Source organism: Alligator mississippiensis, chromosome 3 (genome assembly GCF_030867095.1).
Source record: "Alligator mississippiensis isolate rAllMis1 chromosome 3, rAllMis1, whole genome shotgun sequence".
NCBI lineage: Eukaryota > Metazoa > Chordata > Crocodylia > Alligatoridae > Alligator > Alligator mississippiensis.
Window position 1 is genome coordinate 160,749,625 of NC_081826.1, and position 5,257 is coordinate 160,754,881.

Sequence of the window (5,257 nt, forward strand, 5' to 3'; positions counted from 1 at the left end):
CCTATAGAATGCATGGATCACTTAAGACTGAAATTCACAGTTGTCAGCATGCTGCATGGAGTGGGAGATGACAGAGGCAGTGAATTGGAAATGCCAAATTCTAGAGATTACGCTGTCTCTGTCATCGACTCTGGACTACAAAAGAAAGTTACTTGATTTAGGTGCCAAAGTAAGACAGTTCACAAGCTGAAACCATCTTGGGACTAGGCACTTAAGTCATCCTTTTGAATACAAATAACTCGTTCACTCTTTCAGGCATGGTGGGAAGTGATTGTTAATCTGTTGCATATTAATAATGTAGACTAGTGGGTAAGCCCCTAGTGCAGGAGTCTAGAGACTTGGGTTTCAGTCCTGCATATGTCCCTTGACCTTGGATAAGTTGCTTTACCTTGCTTTTTAATTCTCCATCTTGAAAGAAGAAATTGTATCTCTCCATTTAACACAGTGGAACTGAAATTTCAATGAGGTCCGTAGGTGCTGGCATAAGTTTACTTTGCCCAGTGTAGCGTAGAATATGTATACTAATATTAATAAAACTAATTTAAGTCATTTTTAAAGTGGGTCATTGCATGTGGAGACTTGATTTAAGTCTGTAACTACTGATCTCTGTTATCTACGTTTGCATAGCATAAAAGAATCATAGAAATCAAGGGCTGGAAGGGACCTTGAAAGACCATTGAGTCCAACCGCCTGCTCAGGGCAGGAATACTGTTGAAATCAAATGATCCCAGCAAGGTGTTTGTCAAGTCTCCTCTTGAAGTCTTCCAAGGTTGGGGACTGCACCACCCCCCTGGGAAGTCTATTCTAGATTCTGGTCACCCTTGGAGCAAAGCTTGGAGCAAAATCTGTGAGATACACTCAAATCAAGCCTGGTTGTACCAATCCCTTGTTTCAGTTATTGAATACTCCCCAAAAAAGGAAAAATTGTGTCACCTGATGGATATGTGGAACTCCATTAGGAAGCTGTTTGTCTTCCTGTCTGCCTATATGGTCACCTCTGATTCATCCTCTAACCATGGCTGGTACTCCTGATGAGAGAACTGTTAAAAACAGCAAACTGTAGCTGTTAGTAATTCAAAAAAAAAAAAAGGGCCTTGGACCCCTGCTTTTAGAAGGCCATCAACAAAAAAACAAAAATTGGGCAAAGATATCCCCTTCCAATGCTGCAGGAGGGAATCTTGGTTATCCCTGTTACACACACACATATTTTGCCCGTTTACAGCTTAGGTCTGCCAACCCTTTCATTTAGAATAAGGATCCCATTTTTTAAAGCTAAGTGTTTCAAAGAGGCATTTCAAAATTTTGCTCATTCTTCTCTCCTCCCCTTGGAAATCTCACTGAAACCACTGAAACTGTCTTAGGCTATAGTGACCTGAAAAATGTTTTGCGTTCCTTTATGATGTCAGCCACAGAAGCAGTCCATCATGGTCGAGGATGATCACTCCTATGGGTCAATTAAAAGGTTGTAGATGAGTCCACTGAAGGCTAAGGCAGCCAATCCAAGAGCCACAGACTCTGGCAAATGCTACAGGTGCTGGTTAAAGGGAGGTTTCAACCATGTATTTATCAGTTTTCTTTTCTTTCCTTCCATTTCTGTCATTTTTCTGCCTCCAGGGCAAGACAGCTTTCCTCAAAGTAATATGTATCTTTTCTCACAAAACATTGCCATGTAGCCCTGTCCCAAGCTAGTTTTTTCCCAATCCATAGTGTCAATGCCACACTTCTTAATGTTCATCTTGAGGGTGTCTTTGAAGTGTTTCCTCTGGCCCCCACGTGTCTTTTGTCCTTGGCTGAGTTGGGAGTATAGCAGTTGTTTTGGTAAACATACATCAGGCATGTGCACATAGTGCCCTATGCACTACAGCTGATGTTGAATAATCAGTGCTTCTATACTGGTGGTGTTAACATCAGTGAGGTCACTGAAATTTATGCAATGATTCCCCCACTTTATACCAAGGATCTTCCATAGATAACACTGGTGATGATGTTCCAGGTTTTTTAGGTGGTCCCTGTAGGTCACCCAACCTTCAAAGCTGTAGAGAAGAGTTGGGATTACCACAGACTTATATAGCAGGAGTTTTGTTTGAGTCCTTATGTTGTGATCATTGAATACATGACAATTCAGTCTTCCAGAGGCAAAGCTGTCACTTCGGATCCTATACTGGACAGGAACCTTTTCAATCTCTCCTGCCTCCATGCAAAAACCCAAGTTTCTTCAGCCTTAATTGTGGAACTTCAGTATGCCGATGATTGTGCTGTCATTCTGTCAAGCATACCAGTGCCTAGGACTAACCCTTAACATCAGAAAAATAAAGGTGCTTCACAGCCTGCTCCAGGCCAATCAACCCCTCTGGCAAAAATCCTCATTGATGGCCTGGAGCTGGAGAATGTTGAACATTTTGCAAACCTTAGCTGCCATCTCTCAAAGAAGGCCAACATTGATGAGGAGATCCAGTATTCTATCCAATGTGCCACTTTATGGTGTAATATGCAGATGACAGCTTAGTGAGTGAGTGATTGAAAGCACATGACTGTATGTGACTCTACTTGATCCAGAAAGGAATATTTCAAAGTATTGATTTTATTACATTATTTAGTACTCTTAGGCTGGAAGCAGGCATTGCTTGATGTTTCATTCGTGCCACCATAAAAAAAAAACTTTTTGTTAAGTAGAGCTATAAACAGTCTGCAGGGTTGTGAAATAACAGGAGAAAGACCCATAGAAGCTACCAGATAGCAACATTGCAGAAGAAAGGATAGCTTAGTTGGTGGAACATCTAAATCATTAAAAATGAAAGGGGTGGCAGGGATTGGGGGGGTCATGAAGACCTTTGGGTTGAAAAGATTAGCAGGAATCAAGTAGATTATAATGAGACATGAAGTAAATTGCTCCTGGACAGTTATTTTAAACTTGGATAGAGTAGAAATCAAAGAGTGGAGTCTCAGGGGTGCTGATTAGGCAGACTACCCTGGACCAAGTGCTGTCAGGAACTCTGAGTAGGCAGGCCAGCCTGAACCAAGTGCCACAGCAGGCATACCTGCAGCAAGCCCTATCTAATGAACTCTGCCCCAATTTAAGAGCAGCAAGCATCCTGATTGGCTTTCGGAAGCACCACCTATCCATTTAGCATCAGCTGGGTCCCTGGATGAGCAGGCCAGTCACCAGTTCTGCTGTGGCAAGTGTCCTAGTTTCTGCACTCTGGTTCCCCTGGTTCCTGAACATGGTTTTCAGCTTACTTCTGGACTTTGGCTTGAATTTTCCTGCAGTTCTGTTACATGGCTTCTGACTAGTTTGGCTCTGGGTTTCTTTGGATTTTGCCCTGTGGATTTCTCCCTGGATTGGTATTCAGCATCTGATCTCCAGATCCTTACCCTGGACAGTGTCATGAACTACCCCATTCTACTTATCCATGTGGGCACCAGTGATACTGCCAGGGGAGACCCTGAACACATTAAAAGTGATTACAGGGCTTTAGATGGAAGGGTGAGGGGTCTGGGGATCAAGTTGTGTTCTTGTCAATCCTTCCAGTCAAGAGAAAGGGCCCGGGCTGGAGCAGGTGCATCCTGCAGATCAGCACCTGGCTATGCAGGTGATGTCACCAGCAGGGCTTTGGCTTCTTTGACCATGGGCTATTCTTCCAAGAAGAAGGTTTGCTGTCCAGAGATGGGATCCACCTGATGAAGAGGAGGAAGAGCATCTTCACGGACAGGCCCGCTAACTTAGTGAGGAGGGATTTAAACTAGGTTCACCATGGGATGGAGACCAAGCCCTGATGTAAATGGGGAAGCAAGAGACCTGGAAGAAGAGCAAGCATGAGGGGGCAACATGAGAACTGCTCTCATACTTCCTGAGAAATCAGGGCAATCAATTAGTTACCTCAGGTGCCTGTACACAAATGCACGGAGCCTGAGAAACAAGTAGAAAGAATTGGAAGTCCTTGTACAGTCATGGAACTATAACATGATTGGAATAACAGAGACTTGGTGGAAGCTCGCATGACTGGAGCACTGTCATGGAAGGGTACAAACTGTTCAGGAAGGACAGGTAGGGGAGAAGAGGAGGATGAGCTGCACTTTATGTAAAAGAGCCATATGATTGTTCAGAGCTCCAGTATGAAGTTGGAGATTGGTCTGTTGAGAATCTCTGGGTTAGGATCACAGGGTGATGTTGTGGTGGGGGTCTGCTATAGACCACCAGACCAGGAGGAAGTCGTGGATGAGGCTTTTTTCAAACAGCTAGTAGTTTTTTGATCACAGGCCCTGGTTCTCCTAGGCAGCTTCAGTCATCCGGACATATGCTGGGAGGGCAATATAGTAGTGCATAGACAATCTTGGAAGTTTTTGGAGAGTATTTGGGACAACTTTCTGGTGCAAGTGCTGAAGCACTTTTCTTGACCTGATGCTGAGTTAGTCGGTGAGTGCCACATGTGAGGGGAGCCGGAGCCATGTCTGCACAGGCCACCACATTTGCCATGGCCCACAAGCAGATCTACTACTCGTACAAGTACTTTGACAAGCACTATGTCATGTTATGTTGCCCAGAAAACTTTCAAAGCAAGTACCAAAAATGCATCTGATGACTGATGAGGAATGGAGAAGACTTGGTGTCCAGCAAAGTCTTGGGTGGGTTCACTACATGATCCATGAGCCAGAACCACACATTTTTCCCTTTAGAAGACCACTTCTGAAATAGCAAAAGTGAAATTTTATTTCTGGAAATCTTCTATCAAATCTTCTGGAACTTTATGTATATGAGTGTATATATGCTGGTAGTATTCAGTGAATACCTGAAAAGTGTATGAAGCCTATTACCAATGTGCCCCTTGGGGTTACTAGAAACAATGGCCAAAAACTGAAGGAGAGTAGGTTTAGATTGGACATCAGGAAAAAATTATTTATGGTGAGGGTTGCCACAATATGGAATGGACTTCCAAGTGAGGTGGTGCCTTCCCTTACCTTGGAGGTGTCCAAGAGGAGATTAGACAAACACCTGGGTGGGGTCACTTGATCTCAGCGCTCTTTGCTGTCCAGAGCAGGGGGTCGGATTCAATGATCTAATAGGTCCCTTCTAACCCTAGAAATCTATGAAATCCATACCTGTGCATGAGCTGTATTACTCACAGCAACATATTTCAATCAAATGCAATTCCAAGTAGGCTGCTATGGTGTTCAGATTAATGAAGTTACCTTCCTTTACTCTTAATATAAGCGCCTATTTGTCTTTTCAATGAACTGCTTTGTTTAATAAAGTTTAAAT

At 43.4% G+C, this 5,257-nt stretch overlaps 1 pseudogene; it reads left to right on the forward strand.

Annotated features, from left to right (window-relative positions):
• The first annotated feature begins 4,472 nt into the window (after positions 1-4,472).
• LOC102562764 (cyclin-dependent kinases regulatory subunit 2-like) lies at positions 4,473-4,787 on the forward strand (annotated as a pseudogene).
• Positions 4,788-5,257: the final 470 nt, after the last annotated feature.